Below are 21,630 nucleotides of genomic sequence, written 5' to 3' on the forward strand. Positions count from 1 at the left end.
ATAAACACGTTCGGTGTTAAATCAATTGCATTACACTGTCGACCCAAAGCAAAATGCCTGCGGAAGTTGAAAGTACCATTAGGGCAAATAATACAGTAACAAATTACAATGAGCCCAACACTCCTTCTGCACACTTTATTTTCGAGGATGTGAAAATAAAAGAAAAGAAATGCCTACCTATCTGCCTTATTTTTTCAGCATATAATAGGAAACAACGCATTGTTTTCTATGTATTTTGAAATAATAGCTTAAATTGAAACTATTCAAAATATTAGACATTATATGATGGTTAAATGTGGAAAGTAAAAAATATTAATATATTGGTGCGTTTCGTTTTAACCTATATCGGAATTCATTTTCGAACTTTTTTTGTAATACACCTGTCTGAAAAACAAAGAGAAATTAAAATGGTACTGTATAACATTTACAATCTCAGAGTCCAATGAAACTACCTACATTCGTCCCAATACTCCCCATACAGGTTATAGTAACTTTCATACACATGTGTTGACTTAAAAGTTCAAAGTGACTAAATGACTAAATTTTGGTAATATTTAAACTGAGTAAATATTCTCAAATCATGGTAAATAATTCTTCAAACCTAAGTGAAATTATGCTAATCTTCAAATGTACTGTAATATTTAAGCCAGAAGAAATTTATGTAGTCTTGGGAAGGCTTATAACACTAAAACTCGAGGTTCAATACCCGTGGTGGTCACAGCACAGGTAGCCTATTATGCAGTTGTGCACTTTAAAAAACAAACCAATAATGTAGTCTTTGAAGTCTGGGTAAATTACACTAGTCTTCAAACATAAATAAATTACAGTTGTCTTCAAAAGTGAATACATTACAGCAGCTCTTGTATCTTATTAAAATATGATAAATGCAGTAGTAGAATGACTACGAATATAGCTAACTGCAACGTGTATTGTTTAAGAAGTTGACAAATAACTTACATTATGTTTACAACGCAGCTGAAACAGCTTTAATAAAACTATTGTTATTTAATGTGGTGTAGGAAAAGGAAGAATATTACGTCAGAAGCTGTTTATCGGTTCACAAAGCTATTGTTCATTTGTTACTCTCTGTTACTAGCTGACAGGAAACGCACTTGTAGTTATAGTTAACGGAAAAAAGTTATTTTTCACATTTTTACTGCCATATGTTTTCTGTTTAAATCAGTCATCTATACCTGCCTGTTTCTCGTGAATCATTAGAAATTAAAACATAGCATTTGATAAAATAAACCGGATATGCTTTTATTTTTAAAAGAAAGGACATAAATCGAGAAAGGAGAACAGAGTTATTTATTCTGTATTACAACTACAAGTGAGTGTAGAATATAGTTTACGACATTCAGTGAGTTAACCGAATTGCATTTCATCCTTGACATTTACCGTTTGCTGCTTCGACGTCAGATACCATTTAATTTCTCAGAAGCTTTCCTTGAACAAGTCATATTTGATTCATGACATCTGACTTCTGCTTATTTTATTGTAGGGTTTCATTCTCCCTTCATGGTTATATTATCTTATGAGGAATTCTTCAGATCGCGAATACTATCAGTATAAAATTGTTGACAAAAGGCTTCATCACAGATATTTAGATTCAAAGTATTTATGCAAAAGTTATATATTAACATTATTCTTATTTGTAAGGAGTATTCAAACAGCTGTGGATAATGGATTATAGCATTTAGAACTGGCACCGACTGACTTATGGAGGTAATCAACTTCTTACTTATGTAGTTTAGAATATGCGTAATTTCCTTCATGAAACTTCCCTCATCATCCACGGGGAATTTTTGTATATAATTACTAATTTAATAGTAGAGGTATGTCTGTCAAATATGGAGATACTTATTTAAAAATACGGTTTTTATCAACACTAAGTTTTATTAATTTTGTGCCAGAAGGAGGTCAATAGTTTGTTAGATTTCAGTAGAAATCTGAAAAGTCCCGAACAAAAATAATTACTTTTACTAAAAGTTTTAAATTAACTTTATTTAACTGATTTTAATTTCATAGATTTTAGCACTGAAAATTACCTTTGCTTCTATGCCACATTTTATGCTTTTATGTGAAAATGTTCTTTCGTGAAAAGGCTCGGCTTGGCCAGGTGGGTTAAGGCATTCGACTCATAATCCGAGGATCACGGGTTCGAATCCTCATCACATCAAACATGCTTGCTCTTTCAGTCGTGGGAGCGTTATTATGTGACGGTCAATCCCACTATTCTTTGATAAAAGAGTAGCCCAAGAGCTAGCGGTGGGTGGTGATGACTAGCTGCCTTCCCTCTAGTCTTACACTGCTAAATTGGGGATAGCTAGCACAGATAACCCTCGTGTAGCTTTGCGCAAAATTAAAAAACAAAACAAAAAATCTTTCGTGTATCCTCATTTTATTTATTTAAAACATTTTAATGAAAATATTATGTTTTTTTCTTCAAAAGCTAAGCTAAACGTTTTAAGCTAAGATTCACAAGTTTTTTGAGTAAAATTACAAAACGTTTGAGATAAATATTTTTGGTCCTGCGTTTAAATTACCGATATAGTATATTTTGGAAAGGAAATATCTCTATCAACTTGTTTCCAGATTTGTACGGTTCAGATAATTTTATAATAAATTTACAAATTATCACTAATAGTATGATATTCGAATAACATGGGAAGGTTATTTAAATAAATAAATCCCTAGAGGGAATAATGAAACATTTTTTTCTTAAACTCTATTTTATACACATATAAAATAGATACATGTTGATGTATAGCGGGTAATGTTTCCGCTCTTTGAGCTCTATATGCCAATATCGTATGCATATTAATCACCGATATTATTATGGCAATAAAGTAAATTTGATGTTCTTTATGATATTAAATATTTGGGTTATTTGTTTCATAATAATTACCAGTCTCGTTTATCTTTCCATTGTTATGAGTATTGAGTCAATCGCAAGAAAAGATGAAAAAGTTTATATGTTTACAATGACATCCAAATATTACTCAATCCATACAAGCAGCATACATAATTAATAGTAGTTTCTGTAGTTTGTCTGTATAAACTATTAATGTATTTTTAAAATATTTATATGTATTATGACCATTATAATACATATTAATAGAACATACTGGGAATAATTTAAAGCTTTCTGCTTAACGTCTCACACCATTATTAATAAATAATAATGGCTTCTTCAATAGAAATACGTTGCCAGAATGCACTTCCCTCTGCTGCAATCAATAAATTAACGAAGAAATGATATATTTTTAATATCTTTTTTCAAAGGAGATCTATACAACTCTCTAAAAAATTGCAATTGATTTTAAATAGTATTTAATATATTACTTTGAATATGCTTGTTTTTACCTATGTTGAATTTCACGCAAAACTAGTTGACGGCTATCTTCGGTAGTTAACCATACATAGTTTCAAATCATAGAGTGGAGAAAAGCAGCTAGTGAACATCGTCTATTGCTAACTGTTGAACTACTATTTATTAACCAATAGTGGAATTAATCAAAAACTTATAACTCTCTGAGACTGAAAGGACGAGCATATTTGGTGTGACGGGAACATACAAGAGATTCTACAGGAGGTAGTTTAAAACAATACAACTTAAACTACACTATTTATTATTAACTCAAAATGTGAAAACTCTGTAATTAGAACATAGATATACTGAGAAAGGATGTACTCTGAGTTTCTTTCGGAAGTGACTGTAAAGGGCAAAATCTTGTGAAATTATTTACTATTTAAAGTCGCTAACAGTAGCGAAGGAAGATTTCTGCCTTCGAAACACACAAAGGAAAAACCAACTACGTGTAAAATGTATCGAGAACTGGATAAATTCTATGAGAAACAAACTGTTGAATCATTACTATATGAGGTTTACATATGAGGGAAAATTTCTTCGTTAACGTAATTCTTTAAAAGAAAGGACTAATGAATCAATAATTGTTACCTTATTGAAGAAACTGTATTAGAGAGTTGACTGGGTAAAATTTCAGGTGGATACTATGAAGAGAAAAACTAAATATAATGTTCAAAAATTCTTATGTTTTCAACTAAATTAAGCTTTGAGCAAGTTATAAAAATGTTTGTAAAGTATACAGTTGGAACAAATATTAAAAGTGAAAATACATAAAACTGACAATTTTGTATAGTTTTATTTTTACGACAATAATAACTATATATATATAATTGCCCTTTCCGCAGTGGCACAGCGGCACATCTGTGGACTTTGAACGCTAGAAATCGTAGTGGGCAGAGTACAGATAATCTATTGTGTAGCTATGTGGTTTATTTAAAACAACAACATATATATATATAACTAAAGTCGGTAAACTGTAAGGCACTGTTAAATAAGTTATATCTAAAATGGCTCGGTACTCGACTCGTAATTCGCGGGTTCGAATCCCCGTAGCACCAAAATGCTCGCCCTTTCAGTCGTGAGGGAATTTTAATGTGACGGCCAGTTCTACTATTCGTTGGTAAAGGAGTAGCCCAAGACTTGGCGATGAGTAGTGATGACTAGCTGCTTTCTCTCTAGTCTTACTGCTACGCTGGAACGTTTAGCGCAAATAGCGCTTATGTAGCTTTGCGCAAATTTAAAAAAACAAACAAACATACACCTAAAACGTAGGTCTCAAGTGAACCAAACTAATGAAGAATATTGCTGTGTGTATTATAATAATATTTCAAATGTAAATTATGAAATGTTTGAGATTCACATGTTAACTATTTCAACGTGACGATAGAAAAAGAAACGAAGTAGTATCAATTATATCAAAACTAAATTGTATATATGTATCAAAACCAAAACACATACAAGTTTCTACATGTGGATAAGTATAACCTAAGAATTCTTATTTTTTCCCTTCTATATCATTTCCTACTGGTTTTATGTTGTTTTTTTTTTTTTTAATTTTGCGCATAGCTGCTTGAGGGCTATCTGCATCAGACGTCACTAATTTAGCGTTGTAAGACTAGATGGAAGGTAGCTAGTTATCACCACTCACCGCTAACTCTTAGGCTACTCTTTTACCAAAAAATAGTGGCTTTGACCGTCACATTATAACGCCCCCACAGCTGAAAGGGCGAGCATGTTTGGTGCAAGCGGGATTTGAACCCGCACCCTTCGCATTACGAGTCGAACGCCTTAACACGCGTGGCCATGCAGGGCCCAGGTTTCATTACTTCAAACGATAATAAACATTTTTTGAAATCTAAAAGTATAAAGTTCAATCTTTATATAGATTAAATACTTTAAAATTTACTAAAAATACTCAAACTACTTTTCATATATATCCCGTCCGAAAAATAGTAGATTGTGAGTCTTTAGTAGTCTGTAAATTCATTTAATAAGGCTTTAATTATAAAATGAGTCAGTATTTTTTTACAAATGGTGATTCAGTAACATTTTTTTAATAAGAACACAAAAAATTAACGTTTGTAAATTTTTGAAGCATACAGAAACCTTTATTAAACGGAAAAGTTACAGGAGTACAAAACCGCATTAGTAAATATAACGTAACCTAATTTGCTAAAATAGCTTGTTGCCGAGACTTCTAGATGCCGCTCCAGCTGCAATAGCGAGATGCATATTCGAAAAACAGCAGAGAATGCTCGTGATATAAGTGTCCTTACCGGCAACCTGGAACAGTGTTTATATGCAATTGTTTCTTCATCGTGCAAACTATCACGAAACCATATACTGCTGCATACCATATATTCCCGACATCAGCAGAAAAAATAACCAACATTTGGCAAAATAGTAACAAAATATGACATTCCAGTTAATACCAAATTTATTCAAAAACCAGACACAAAACTAAGGTCTATACTATGTAAAAACTACACTGACAAACACAACACCAACATTATTTATAAAATACAATGTGATAACTGCCATGACTTTTACAATGGAGAAACAAGTAGAAAAATGGAAACCAGATTCAAAGAACATAAAAAGTCACCTTCACACGTTTTCAAACACTGCAAGTCAAATAAACACAACATAACCATAGAAAACACTCAAATACTAAATAAAGAAACAAACATAAAGAAACGCAAAATTAAAGAACCCTTACTTATACGACAACTCAACCCCAAAATAAACCAGTACAAAGGAACATCTTTATACCTATGTTAAAAATAATATAATGAATAATAATAGTAAAATAAATAATATAAAAGTATATATTCAAACATCTAAGCACGCCCTCTACATTCCAACTCTCAGTTACACAACCCCTTTCAAACATATGGTCAGCTTCCGGTCAGTTACCTCTTCCTTTCTTTGTGAACCTGACGATGACGAAGAAAGTCGAAACCTTTACGCATCTCTACGTAAAAAAAAAAAAAATATATCAACCCAAACGAGACGTTTTTACATATATATTTATCTCGACATCACTTAGTTAAATTACTGCTAGCTAAAGGATTTCAGCTCAAAATAACATGAACAATGTGAATTGTCCGTGGAATTAACTTAGAAAATAACTTTGTTCCGTAGCAGCAGTTAGAAGCGTAATACCCCCTGCTAGTACAGCGGTATGTCTTCGGATTTATAACGCTAAAATCAGGGGTTCGATTCCCTTCGGTGGGGTCAGCAGATAGCCCGCTGTGGCTTTGCTATAAGAAAACCCAACAAACCCAACACAGAAGCGTAATTGAGTTACTTCTGTATGCATGGCTCGTGAGTTGAAGAATATATTGAAGTATTTTTTGGAGAAAATGTAGCAGTGTAGAAACTTATAATGACCTAATTGATCTTGAGGAATAGATACTAGAGCTAATGAAATGAAAGCATTGGTCTAGCATCTTAGAAACTCTTTACATGAGTTTATTTCATGCTAAGTGTTAATACTGTTCATAGTTATTATTCTCAGGTTCTTAACCCTATTAAAATAACAATGATATTTCTTCGGGATTTTCATGCAGTATTTTTGAAACATTTAATTCGTATATAAAATTTTCTCAATAAAATTGAACACTTGACACAAAAAAAGCTAAAATTTCTAATTGTGAAATGCGATAATAAATAAGTGATTGCAATTAGGTTTAATTTTATTTTGTAGAATGCAAAGATTGATCTTAATATTAATAAAATTTTGTTAACTAGCTTAGAATTATGTGAAAATGTTGACTAGATTTTGGGTAGCGTTGTGTTAACCTTATAACATGACATATAAAGAAAAAAGGTCTTCATTTTAAAAAATAAAGTGTAAAATAATTTGAAACAATATATTAAATTTTAAGCATGTCATAGTATAGCTTTAACCCTAAAAACTATTAAAGAATTACGAGTAATTTTAAATTACTTAACATAATCTTATTAATATATTGATCAGTTACTGAGGTTTACAAAATCAAATTTGAGTTTAAGTTTAAATTATACCACTTATTAGTTGATTTGAAAACTAGAACTTTTCTCTAAGATTGCCAAATTTATTGATATATTTACATAAATTAATAATATATTCTAAAAATATTACAAGCACACCCTGAACAGGTTTATCTGCTATCTCATGTTTACTTTGTTTCGTTTTCTATTAGATTACTTTTGTACTTTGTTTAAGTAATTCATCAGCTTAATCTACTTTGATAATTTACTGTACTAACATATTGTATTTCTAATGAAAAGAGTATTCAAGAATTCAATAAAGTTTTTTACAAATATTTTGTTTTTAGTAAGTTATTAAAAAGTTAAAATTTAGTTTATTTAATTGTAATGATTTCATATTCTCAACTCATTAGTTACTTGACATATACCTTATATAGTTAATTTAATGAAACGGTTAATTTTTAATCTGATAATAACACGAAATATATATGAGAATTACTGTTTTTTGTTTATTTATCCTAATTATGTATTTACACAGAATCAGTTATACATTTTAGGATTACCGGTTCTTGTTGTGAGTGATTTTGTTTATTTTATTTAGTATATAAAAGTAATCTCGAGTTTAAAATTTTACCAGTTAGGAAAAATGATGTATGCGTGCAGACCTAGCTCCGTGCCTGAAGTATTACTGTTTTATCTAAAATACTTTCTAGCCCCTCTTTTTAAATATAAACTATATATAAGTGTTTAAGATTATTGAGAATTACTTACGAACTGGTTGTTTAACGAGTGCAATGCACTCCCATAAGGGATGTTGACCATATCGAGCTAAGATTTTAACATAGTAACAAACTGGTTTCTAATTAAGTTGTATAAGAAAAATAGCTCGTAGTTTCACTAAATTTGTATTGTCTTTGATAATAACGACGTGTAGAAAATACATTTTATATAGTAGCATATCTAATCAATATAAAACTGTGTATAAAAGTATTATTATAAGGTATGTGTGTATCAAAATATCTTAAATCATTTTAAAGTATAAATTTTCATTGAATACTAGATTGAAATGTCATAATTACTAAAGAGCCAAATCAATAGCCAGGATATAAGAAATACAATCTACGTGGGAGAGAAAATACGTTGTTTTAAATATTTATTTTAATACTTTGTTTAATCTGTTTAGTGTTACTTATTTTACACATTATTAATAAACATATCTCATTCAAGGAAACCTTAAACATGCTAAATAAAATCGTTTCAAAGGCAAATGCAAAAGACTCATATTTTAATAAACAGTGAATGACGGTGAGAAAAGTTTAAAACTGAAGAATGTATCAGTATTCATATTAAGGTAAATAATTAAAAGAAATTATCTGTTATAAACTCTGACAGTAAAGACTATACGAAAAGCTCTGATAACTGCATTGACAATAATTGTCAATTCATAATACATATTTTCAACTATCTGTTGTTAATTTCAATTTTAGTTGAACAATCCATCTAAAAATGCACATAGATATCAGCATAGGGTCTATTATCTACCTGTCCTAGAAAAAGAGGTGCAATGTGGTGGTTTCTGTAATTCAGAAAAGAAATGAAGTTCTGTCTCTGTTTCAGATAACACAGAAAACCTGTAGGGTATCTTAGTCCTCTGTAAAACGACAAGAAACCGAAAAAGTTTTTATTCTCACGGAAAATTTTGTAAAATAGTCGAACTTTATCGTATTCTTTTTCCACAAAAATGTGTGAAATTTGATTAATTATTTTCCACATTCCAAGAATATATGTGAAACTCAGGGTCTGTAGTTGAAGATTTAAAATTAATTGATATAATCTATCAACTGTTGAATTTACATTGTAAAAATCATCTCATTTTTAAAAGCCTGCTTTGTGCTTTTAAAACAATCGTTATAACGGAACACCTTCGTGTAAAAATCACTAAAATTGGTCGAACATTTGGATTATGTTGGATCTTCAGTGAAAGACATTGTTACTTTTTTTTAAATGCTTGCTCTGGGTTATATGTTTATTAAGATCAAAACAAAATAATTAATCATATTTTTCGAGAAATTAAAACTTTAGATAGCTAGGAAATTACCCATTTTAGGCCTATATACTTTCATTTTAGCACTATAACCTAGAGTGAATTATCTGTAGCGATATATCTACGAATTTATACCACTAGAAACAAGGTTTTCGACACTCGCGATATTCAGAGTATAGGTAGCTCATTGTGTAGCTTTGTACTTAACTCAAAACAATTATCTCTATGTTTTTATATATTTTACATAAATCTGTTGATTAAATATATAATTTAAAAATCTTTAAAAAAAATAATTTATAAAAGTGGCTCCATAGAGATGTTTTATACGTTTCTTAATCGATTATAATTTCAAATAGAAGTACATAAGAATGAAAATTGTGAAGGCGCATGTGTATTAATAAATAAACTGGGTTTAAAGAAATTTGGAATTGTTTTTTCTGTCCTCATTTAGAGTTTAACAATTAATGTAAAGAGACTGAATATTACGTTTCCTATAAAAACATAATATTAAAAATCTAACTAAAATTAAAATATTTTTTATTGCCTTTCATGTTTTCTCTCAGTGCATTCATAAATCGTTATGAATTCTAACACTTGAATTGATTCAGACAAGACACAAAAAACATAATTCATTCACTTATAAGCATCCGTAATTTAAACTATTTTTAAAACGAACACTTAAGGTAAATATACTGCTCAAAAAATTAAAGGAACAAGTACATGTTTCAGGACATTTTTATCATAACTAAATTTATGTATGAAACGCATATCTGTTCATCTACAAGTGCATTTTTTAAGCTTGCGATTGAAGTTTGAAGCAGCTCAAACGAAACTCACCTCACTCAAGGATAATACAACTCAAGGTACCCTATATAAGGCTGTTACGTGACACTATGCATTCCTCATTAATTCTCGAAACAAAAACCAACATGGATCTTTTGCGATTCGTTTTGTCAGTGTGTAACTTCATCTTGTGTACCCAAGCAGTCAGGCGCCATCTGACAGGGAACGAGGTGGCCAGGGCGGTCCAGATGCTGGAGGATGGCCAAACCCAAAGGAGGGTGGCGCAGCGTGTCGGTGTGTCACCAAGCGTCATCATTCGACTTAGGCGACGCTACCAGGAGACGAACTCTTATGGAAGAAGACCAGGTCAAGGCTGTCAATGCTGCATAACAGCCAGAGAGGACCGCTACATCGTGACTACCGCTCTGCGGGACAGGTTAGCAACGGCTCTGTCACTGCGAAATGACCTTCAGCATTCCACTGAAGCTCGTGTGTCGACCCAAACAGTTCGCAATCGTCTACAAGAAGGATGCTTTAGTGTTTGACGGCCTGCAAGAGACATTATTCTGACAGCGCGACACAGTGCAGCCAGGTTGGAGTTTGCTCGTCAGCACCTGGACTGGGAACTTCGTCAATGGGCCACCGTGCTATAAACAGACGAAAACAAGTTCACTGTGTCTCGTGATGATGGACGTGCGAGAGTGTGGAGATGCGAAGGAGAGCAATTTTCCGTTTGTAACATTGTACAAGTCGACGCTTATGGAGAAGGTTCTGTAATGGTCTAGGGAGACATATGCTTGGGTGGCCGCGGACTTACTCATACTCGACAGGGGTGTTCTGAACGCACGACGATATAGAGACAAAATTTTGGAACCCGTTGTGAGGCCTTTTGGCGGTACTGTGAGCGATGGGTTCATTTTCATGCAGGTTATCGCACGAGCACACGTCGCCAGACTGTGTATGGATTTCTTTGACGAGGAAGGAATAGAGACTTTTAAGTGGCCTGCCAGATCTCCAGATTTAAATTCAATTGAACATTGCTGAGATATGTTGTCTAGGCGTGTTAGTGAACTCCAGCACCCCCTTCAGAATGTACAGAAACTCCGACAAGCCCTGGTAGACGAGCCCTGCCATATCCCAAGATAACATTGATAGACTGATTCAAAGTGTGCCAAACCGTTGTCAGGAGTGTGTCACAGTCCGTGGAGGTCACACTAGATATTAAATGTTTCAAACTTTTCTTGAATAAACACATATAAACTATTTAAAGTATTGTTTTATATGGGATATCAGTTTTGGTGATATTGGTCATTTTTAAAATTTTATTTCTCCATGTTTTACCGTTCATCACACATTAAAAAATGGATACAGATGAAACTGAAATGAAGCAAATCATCTAAAAACAAAAATATTATCAAATTTGAAACACTAAGATAAATTACATAAAAAAACATACTTGTTCCTTTAATTTTTTGAGCAGTTTAGTAGGAGTCGTGCAAAGTTCTTAAGATTATGAAACTTTGTCATAAATATATATGCGAAAGTTATAGCTACGAATTGAAAACAAATTTTTCTAGCATCTGTTCAAAGTCAGTGAACTTTGTATAACCTGTTTTGTTGAAATGTTATCCTTTTCTTTCTCTTTGTTTTATTGTGTACACACGTTTTAAATAATTATGTTTAAGGACATCCATAAATGAAAACTGCAGTTCAGATTCTTCAATGTGCCATCAAGTTTGTTTGTTTTTACGATTATTATCAAGTCCTTTTTCAACTACATATCTTTTTGCATCAACATATCCTAAACCTTTAACTGACTTTTAAATATATATTCTTAGCGATAACATTAAAATGTTATACCAGGTTTTTTTTCCTCACTTTTAGGTTCAGAAGACATTTAAATAAAACTCCTCAATTATCATGAGGCAAGGTTGTGTCGCATGCGATAATGGTATTAATGTCGGTTCGGCGTAGTCTTCTTTCAAAGTAAGACGAATGATAACGCCTGTAGGATCCTACTAAATGATGCTGTTACAAAATAATTACGGTCGTTTTTGATATCACCAGAACTGCGTATGGAAGATGGCTTATTATGTAAATAATATACAATTCTTAAGCCTATGTCTAAAAAACGTTTTTTTTTACAAAACAGAAAGCTATGTATAAAATGTTATGATGAAACTCTAAGTCATCGAAGAACTTCATTGCGTTATACCAGTTTCTTTCTTATTGGCTGACGTAGTTAATAAATCAGATTATGTAAACTTTGTTTAAAAAAGAAACCTAACCCAACGTCTTTGATTGCAAAATTCCTACGAGATGCATTACACGTGTACTAGTGAATTTTAACAATGTTCAAGTACATTTAAAATAATTATTATATAACTTGCTACTTCTTTCCGTCTTCCTGCTAATATCTAATTCTACAATTTAGAAATTTCTAGTATGTGGACGGTAGCGTAAGTTACGAATTAGGCAGATTTTGATATTTCTTTCTTTTTGTTTCTAATTAAGCAGATGGCTACGCAATGGGCTGTCTGTACTTTGCTCACCACGGGTATCGAAATCCGGTTTATAGCTTTGTACGTCCGCAGATACTGTGTTGTCTTATTACTAATGTAAATTTACTTTAAACCTTAAAATATTTCAGATGTGTAATTTTGTCACTATTATTTGCAGAAGATTTAATCTCTCAGCAATTAAAAAATGCTTGTCACTTTCTGTTACATTCTGTACATTGTAACACTAAAAGGTTTACATCCTTGAACAAATATAGATTATCTATAATGCTTTACGTTCATTTTAAATACTCATCAACTGATGTAGGTTTTGTATGCTTTACCATAGGTATGGAAACAAAACTATGAACTATGTTATTACACTTTAACATTAATTTAAGTTATCTAGAAAATGCCCTGTAAAATCTATAGAACTCTTGAACTGAGTCGTTGATTAGTGTGTTACTTATGATTTTAGCATATCTTTAGTAAAATATTTTATTAGATGTAGCTATCTACATGAATACCAAATGTTCAACTTGTTTTGAATATGATACGTATTTTCGGTAGAGATACTGATATAATTGTATGGAACATTTTCTTATTATGTATTCTTTACTAAATGTGTACAACATATATATGAATATAATGAATACTTTAAGCTAACGTATTAAAATTCGACTGATATTTTGTTAAACTGATAATTCATTTCTTACACAAATATTACCGACGGGGTTTGAATATTGAACAATTTCCTGTTTATGGCTGTTATGACAGTCAAGGTAAAGAACTGACTTTAGAAAAGGTAAAGTCACTTATTTTTTAAGTTTTCGAAGTATGGAAATGAGTAAATTTACCCAATGGGATCAATATTAATTATATATATATTTAAAGTGACTCGTATGATATTTAGCCGCGTATGGCCAAAAAGTTAACACGCCCAGATTGTGAATGGTTCGCATTCTGTTGTCACAAATACGTGCTCTATACTTCAAGACGATGGGTGTTTCAAGTAAGTGACTTAACTGAAGTACCAGTCCGTTGAACAAGTGATATAAAAACGTGTTAGTAACAAAGGATAGGAAATTGTGCTTCTATTTTTTTAACATGATAAACAATAAAACTCCAATAAAAATACATAAATTACTGGTAATCAAAAGAAAAACATACTGTTTTCAAGAATATTAACAATAGTGGTTATATAGTTCATTCTAATGCTGAGTGATATACAAAAATATATATATGTATCTATATATATAATCGTCATTATGAAATGTGATATTTATATCATAACTAACTTCAAGTTAAAGATGTATTCTAAAGACGGATGTTCACATTCACAAATTTTTAGAATTTATACAATGCGATACCAAAGGGATGATAGTACATTCGGTAATTATTGCTCGTGGTTCACCAATCTTTGATAAACTAATGCATTATATAAAAAATGTATCTATATAATTGACGGGAACTGATTTTATACGACCTTTCAGTTAGGAAATCAATGACCCGGTTTGACAAGAAGAAGAAATAGTTGAAATACTGGTACTTTTTAATTTCGAGGTTATCGAGCTATTTTTGAAGTTATTGTTTACATACTACTATAAATTTTGTTACATCCAATTATGTATTGTTCAGATGTGTGCATAAAATATATGTAACGCTCTTAATTAGCAGTAAACGGAAGATTTGTACTTTTATGCCTGTTTGAGTCAATAAATTTAAAAGAAAGTAATTAAAAATTCACACTTAATCGCCAAAAAAAATTATATCAAAGCATATTTAAGCTTTTACAGATTATTTCATAAGTAGATATACTGTCAGTTTAAGTGTAGGTATAATTTCATGTGAAATTTTAAGCACAGACGCTTTTTGAGTGTTGTACATATCTGAAACATTATATCTTCTAATTGTTGTTATATTTTAACAACATACATATTAGCAGACATCGAGGCTTCTGTATCTGTTTTTGTCAAATTGTCCCCCAGTAGGACAACGGTGAATCTTCGGATTTATAACGTTAAAATCACGGGTTCGATTCCTCTCGGTGGACACAGAAGATAACCCGATGTGCCTTTGCTATGAGAAAAATAGAAAACATATATGTTCTGTCGACTTATTTTTTTCCAGACTATCTTGACTGGCCTTTCAGTGAGGATAAGTCTGAAGAATGTTTATCATTAAAGTTCGGGTTTCAATAACCGCGATGGGTTGATTATAGAGAGAACACTGCGAAACTTTGTGTTTGACAACAAACAAACAAGTTTTTCAGTTGTGCTTAATGGAAACAAGTGGAATTTCTATTAGTTGTATTGGGTAGATGCAAGACCAAAGTCAGATAGACTTTGTGAAATAAACTTCTTTACTGGCACATTTTTAAAATTCCCGGTAAGTTCCTTTACGAGGGCGAGTATTACTTTCACTTGTAGAATTTCATGCCTTTTCAGTTTATGCACGTTTAACTAATAATTTTGATATTTGTAATATTAATCAAGGAGCTTCCACAATTGAGTCTTTTATATCACGTGCTTTTTGTTCTATATTAACCTTTGGATTTTTCAATATACGAAATGTTTGTTTATATCGAAACTCGGTATTTAACGTTGTAAATCAGCAGACATATAGTGGTACCACTGGGAGGCAATTTAAGAAGAATACATTATTTCTATTATAATATGCATACAATATTAATTTTGATGTAACATATCGAATTAACTCAATATAAAAAGTGGTGCTAAAAAATCTGTTTTCCAAACACAGACTTATGTGAACTATAATATAACAATCTAATGTTTTTCATTTGAGGTTTAGAATATTGCTCTGATGCTGAATTTGACTTTTAATTTGTGTAATAAAATGTTTTCATTTGCTAATATTATATATATATATATATATATATATATTGTATATAATTAAACATAAAGACTATAGAACAACTAAGATATTTGTTTTCTGTTTTCTTATCCTAGAATTATTTTGTTTTTTTACTTTACCTTATCTAGAACCATTTCGAACAGCAAGCTTGTATCGACAGTTCACATGTTGCATTGTTGTAATAAGCTGTTTACTGTGGTCTCGATATTGTTATGAGCTTCCTTAAAGTGTTATTTTATCGTACGAATTTGATTATGTAGTTTAAAAGCTTATTGAGAAACAAATCTGATTCAATCTTGTTACCACATTTTTAATATATAATCTTATTGATTACTATACTGTAAAAAAATTGAGTTAATAACTACAATACAAGCTCAAGTTACAAACAGCAAAGCCGTTGTGGGCTAACATAAGAGAACACAAATGTATTGGTTGATGTGCACTTTTTGTCTTGAATCTTATACATTCTACGTATATACACACATGATAAATAAGATAATTGTTTGTTTGTTTTTTGAATTTCCCACAAAGGTCCTCGAGGGCTATCTGTGTTAGCCGTCCCTAATTTAGTAGTGTAAAACTAGAGGGAAGGCAGTTAGTCATCACCACCCACCGCCAACTCTTGGGCTACTCTTTTACCAACGAATAGTGGGATTGACCGTTACCTTATAACGCCCCCACGCCTGAAAGGGCGAGCATATTTGGCGCGACGGGGATGCGAACCCGCGACCCTCAGATTACGAGTCGCACGCCTTAACACGCTTGGGATAAATAAGATAAATAAAAAGCTTTCAAATAAACACAAGCTTCAATCGAAAACCGCATGTCGTTTATATTGTTAGAAAACACACATTTATTGTTATAGCAATTAATGGTGTTATAGTAGTTCACCAAAGTATGTGTTCAGGAACAAATTTTGTGTTATTTGTGAAATAACATTGTTTGTGCTAATTTACCGCACTACTTTTTAGAGTGTTCCTACAAATGTTTTAGTTTCACAACTTTGAAGTCCTTTCCAATTTCAGAATGTAGATGAACTTATACAATAATGTAAGAAAAACAACTGCAGAATGTTTCAACTTTATAATTTTTTGCACTGAAAGTGCTGTACAATTTTACAACTTTAGCGCGAATAATGAATAGGGAAATAATAAAAGGATAAAGAACATAACAACTGTTCCCCTTCTCCACCCTCCAGTGGCTTTTAGGAAAGTTAAAAGGCTTATAAACTCTAAATTCAAGCTTTGCTACCCATGTTGGATACAGAACAGATAGCTTATTGTGTAGCTTTGTACTTGAAAACAAATAAACACACACTAACCTATTTCGATAACATTTTTAACTTAGAATAAAACTTTTCAGCTATTTAAAGAGAGACTCAGAATTAATATTTATCGAGTGACAAAAGGAATTAAGGGTAAAGTATAATAGCTGTGTTTGACCTTTCATTTGTTCTCTTGGTGGTTGTTCATAGGACAGACGCTACTTAAAACTGGTCAAGTGACGTGAGAAAGCCTCAAAAAAGTAAGTCGTAAAATTATGTTTTGTTATAAAGATTATATTATTGATTAAATACACGATTTTTCAAACAGTGTAATAAAGCAGAGGAATCAAAGCTAAGAGGCGTAGCTCCAATTAGTTATTTAAGACCACAAAAGAAAAACTCACTAAATGATATTTATAGCTAACTGATGGTCCTTAAAACCTGAAACATAGAGCACCATTTCATAATCCAATTCAGGCTTTTTGTTTTTCGACAACTGATAGAGCTCATGGTTTGGTAAGCCAGATTTCACAGCAGAGAATGGTCTAGGATAAGTAAACAGAATACGTATGAGAGTCTTCAAACGATCAAGCAAAGAAATAATTTATAACATGTGGGAGAATGCTCTTGTATCTTGTATAATATAAATCATGAAGCTGCTGCTCTGTAATTTTCTTGAACAAAATCTTTTTTGATTTACAACATATGTGATATCAGTAAAAAATGATCCACCCTTTCCGAAGTACAAAGAAGAAAGCTTTGAAGTTGTCGGTATTGTTCGACAAAACTTTTATTTAATTTTTAACTCTGTTGTAATGGTGTTATAATGTGTCCAACCATGATCAAGGTTCTTTTTGTCTTATTAAAGCCATTGTATCGTTAATAATTATTATGCTAATTTAAAGTATAATAACCTAGTTCATTTATAGTGTGGTCTGAAAGTTAACTAAACAATTTTGTTGAAAATGTCCGAGCGTGTCTGATTTATGTTTGATTTATCAACTACTCGGGAAAGTGGTTTGAATCTTGGAAATAAATCAGTTCCTCGTAAAATAAAGACATAAACTGTGTTATAACGTAAATTTCGAGAACGTAAACTATAATATACGCTCATTTTTGAATATGTTGATGTGGGTCTCAATAGGAGTACAATATGAACTACAGTTTTCTTTAGTCCATAAATCACTTTTGATGTTTCTAACGTTGTTGTCTAATTTACGAATTTAGTGAGATTTTTAAATGTCACTAAGCCAATTAGATTTTGTTTCTTAGAAACTTATTTCAGGTGAAAAAGAAAGCGAAAAACATCATATATAATATTACATTTTGCTTAGATATTGATAAAAGATTTTAAGCATTAATTTTTGATTCTTATGTTCATGATGAAACGATAATCTATAGCTTCTAATTTATGCTTGCACGATAAGCGTAGTGACAAATAAATATAGATGTGACGAAGGAATTGCTTAGATGTCTGAATGCCTTTCGGTAGCAGGTTAGTTTACTTGTTTTTTGGAATTTCGCACAAAGCTACTCGAGGGCTATCTGTGCTAGCCGTCCCTAATTTAGCAGTGTAAGACTAGAGGGAAGGCAGCTAGTCATCACCACCCACCGCCAACTCTTGGGCTACTCGTTTACCAACGAATAGTGGGATTGACCGTCAAATTATACGCCCCCACGGCTGGGAGGGCGAGCATGTTTAGTGCGACGCGGGCGCGAACTCGCGACCCTCGGATTACGAGTCGCACGCCTTACGCGCTTGGCCATGCCAGGCCGGTTAGTTTACTTTCATATGACTAAAAAATTTGCTTTTCTGCACTTGGTGAATGTTATCACTATATTTATACTAACAAATCACTCAACCGATTAAATTTATGTTATAACTAGAGCCAAAAACGACTCATAGAAATGTGAAAACATATTCACGCAGTTATTGATAGAAAATAGCTTTGAAATGAAAAACATTTCAAAGATAAGTTTGTATCGCCTTAAGTGGAAATGTCAGTACACACTTATGATCTAACAATATATCTACAAGTATAGTGTTAACAGTAGTGGTGTACCTTCAAATATCACTGCCGTGGAATCGTACAGAAAGCTGTCCAAATATAATGAAGCAGTTGGTGTCAGTTACACAATCAACATTCTATTCACCACTCTGTTTAAAGCTGTTGAGAATATGATCATAACAAATTTTGACACTGAAGTTTTTTTTTTTTTACAAAACTTAGTGTTTTTGATGATTTTGTAGATAAAAGTTACATAACTGTACCCGTAAAATTGCTTAGGAATTTTTAAAATTTCAGACAAACACCTGCTTCGAGATATTTTGTGTATCTTTCCTTTGTCAACGATGTACGTAAAATATATTTTCCAGTTTGTTTTAGAATCACTTTTCTTCATATTTTATCATCTTTGACTAAATAAATCTTTTATCACTTGAATTGTTGTGAAAATGTTTTACATGCTAATTAAAAGACAATCTTATCTCTACAAGGGAAACCTCTGATACTTGAATATATAGTGTAACTATAACTTGTTAATTCAGCGAGCACTTTGGCTTTTATTCACATTTTCTTAAACTCATTTCTTTTACGACTTAAAATTTAATAAATGGATATTGAAATATCGGAAGCATACGATACCCCTATATGTCTTGTACATGCTGGTGCATTGTATCGTGTGGTTGTAGTAGTATAATAACTCGATCTTTTGTTGTTATTTTCAGAAAATATATTTTTAATAGTACCAAAGGCAAGCCTCTTGAAGATCTCGTTAAATGAAGCTACACACATTGATATGAATAAACTATATTATTCTAAATATAATTCATGAATGCGTACCCGCGGCTTCGTGTATTCATCAACAGAAACCTATTTTTTTCTGTACTGCTTTAATGCTTGTTTTACAACTTTGCTTCCACTATCACAACAAGTATATTTAGAGTAGCTTCAGCACACAATGCCAAAAAATCTCATTAGGTCGAAACGTATAACGATGTGAGTTTAGCTCTATATAAATACATAATTGTAACCTTGATGGTTCATGAAACGTGTATATGGATCCAAATTAAATTCAATTTCCTTTCGAGTTTAAAACGCCCGTACCGTCCTTCTCAACAACATGGCGACGCTTTCTTGTTACAGCACTTTAATAAAAGGAATAGTGAGAGAAACCTTGCAGCATATTTTAATGGTACACAAATGTTTATCTCTTACGTAGTTGTACTGAGCACCTGAGCTAAAAATTGATCTATTTATTTTCTAATGCTTATATTATTCATCTCTATATAATAAATAATGAAAATTATTATTAGAATATTTAGAAGATAGCATCATATTTTGCCATAAGCTGTGATTATTTGGAATCATTGTTTAGTTTATTTTTGTGAATGTAAGTATACAGAAATATGATCTTATTTTAAATCGTACTCATGTCAGGTGCAGAAACTGCGCATTATCAATATAAACAAAGTATGAGGGTTAAACTTTGGAAATTTTGCATGAATGTGACAATTGAAAAAAGAGCTTGTAACGTAATAGCTTATTAGATAAAGCTTAATGGAAAATCTTAGGTTCAGCAAAGTGCTCGTTCAAACTAAATGGTCCATGCAGCTCCTAAAGTAAAAGTAAAATTATTATAGTAAATTTTTCTTTTTGTCAAGCAAGTGTTCCGAGTTTGTTTGGAAACTGATATACTTACTTAGAGTAGAGTTGAACGTATAAGAATTCTCATTACTCGTTCATATAGATACAATTAAGTTGATCACTTACTTACAGTTTGGAGACAATAGAACCTGTATTATATGATCATTCATATATACGAGGTACATTGTGTCCGGAAAATATATATTTATCTTACATATGTAATGTTTTTTCTCAACCCAAACGAGCCGTTTTTACATATATATTTTTCTCTACAAGTGGGTTTTTTCGACATCACTGATTATATTTATCTTACTTACGAATTTACAAATTTTCTCTTTTGAGCAGAACAAGCTGGGTTATTCTGAGGTCATAGGCATAACTTGGGTGGAGATGTCGTGTACACGTAGGTCTCTAAGGAAACAATGACCTTCATTAATCGATAAAGTTGAATTACCTTACGCGTGTTTGCTGGTTTTGCCAATCACATTCTCGTGGTGGTGTTTTGAAAGTAAGAAGTAAAGCACATCGATGATCATTATCTCTTGGTCAAGTTGGTGTTTTAAACCTAACAATAATTCATTTTAACAGATACGTTTAGCTACAATCATAGTTCTTAACATCTGTTCTTGCTTAATTAAAACATAAAGTACAACATAAAAAACGAAAAATATACAATTTAATTTATATTCACTGAATTTTAAAATAATTTTACAATTTTTATCTCTTCTTGAAATATAACACGGGAGATAAAGAACAAATAAATAGACAGTAATTAACTAAAGTAATTTGATTTTATACTGCAAACGAGTTTGTATTCAGTGTAACATTACCCGCTGTTTAATTTCGAAATGATTTTGGTAAACATAATACAATGAACTGTACACTTAAAAAAGAAATTTTAATAAATAAAGCTACTTTAAAAATGTTACAGCAAAATACAAATTCACTTCCATTTATAATAAAGACAACCTCGAAGGAAAACCATTTATACATTTGTAGCAGTTTGAACTATTTAATGGCATTTTATCGTTGGATTAAGTTCATGGCTCACTCTATGAACAGTAATATCTTCATGAGTAAATTCAAGAAAATCGTTGAAGCAATAAAGCTTCTCATATTGGTGTTCATTCTATCTGGGAATCAGCCATTTTAGAAAACCATTTAATTTGTATACT

General features: G+C 31.6%; 1 long non-coding RNA gene across 2 annotated transcripts in view; it reads left to right on the forward strand.

Annotated features, from left to right (window-relative positions):
- Window positions 1-1,422: 1,422 nt before the first annotated feature.
- The window catches only part of LOC143232849 (uncharacterized), a 104,869-nt gene continuing 84,661 nt past the window's right edge, over window positions 1,423-21,630 (forward strand). Inside the window, exons 1-2 of one of the 2 annotated variants that reach the window (XR_013017814.1) lie at window positions 1,431-1,725; window positions 17,019-17,068. This is a non-coding gene — a long non-coding RNA (uncharacterized LOC143232849). Of the gene's footprint in view, window positions 1,726-17,018; window positions 17,069-21,630 lie in introns of both variants that reach the window. The other variant, XR_013017815.1, reaches the window with a different exon arrangement.

The sequence above is a fragment of the Tachypleus tridentatus genome, chromosome 11 (assembly GCF_004210375.1).
Source record: "Tachypleus tridentatus isolate NWPU-2018 chromosome 11, ASM421037v1, whole genome shotgun sequence".
In the NCBI taxonomy this organism is placed as follows: Eukaryota; Metazoa; Arthropoda; class Merostomata; order Xiphosura; family Limulidae; genus Tachypleus; species Tachypleus tridentatus.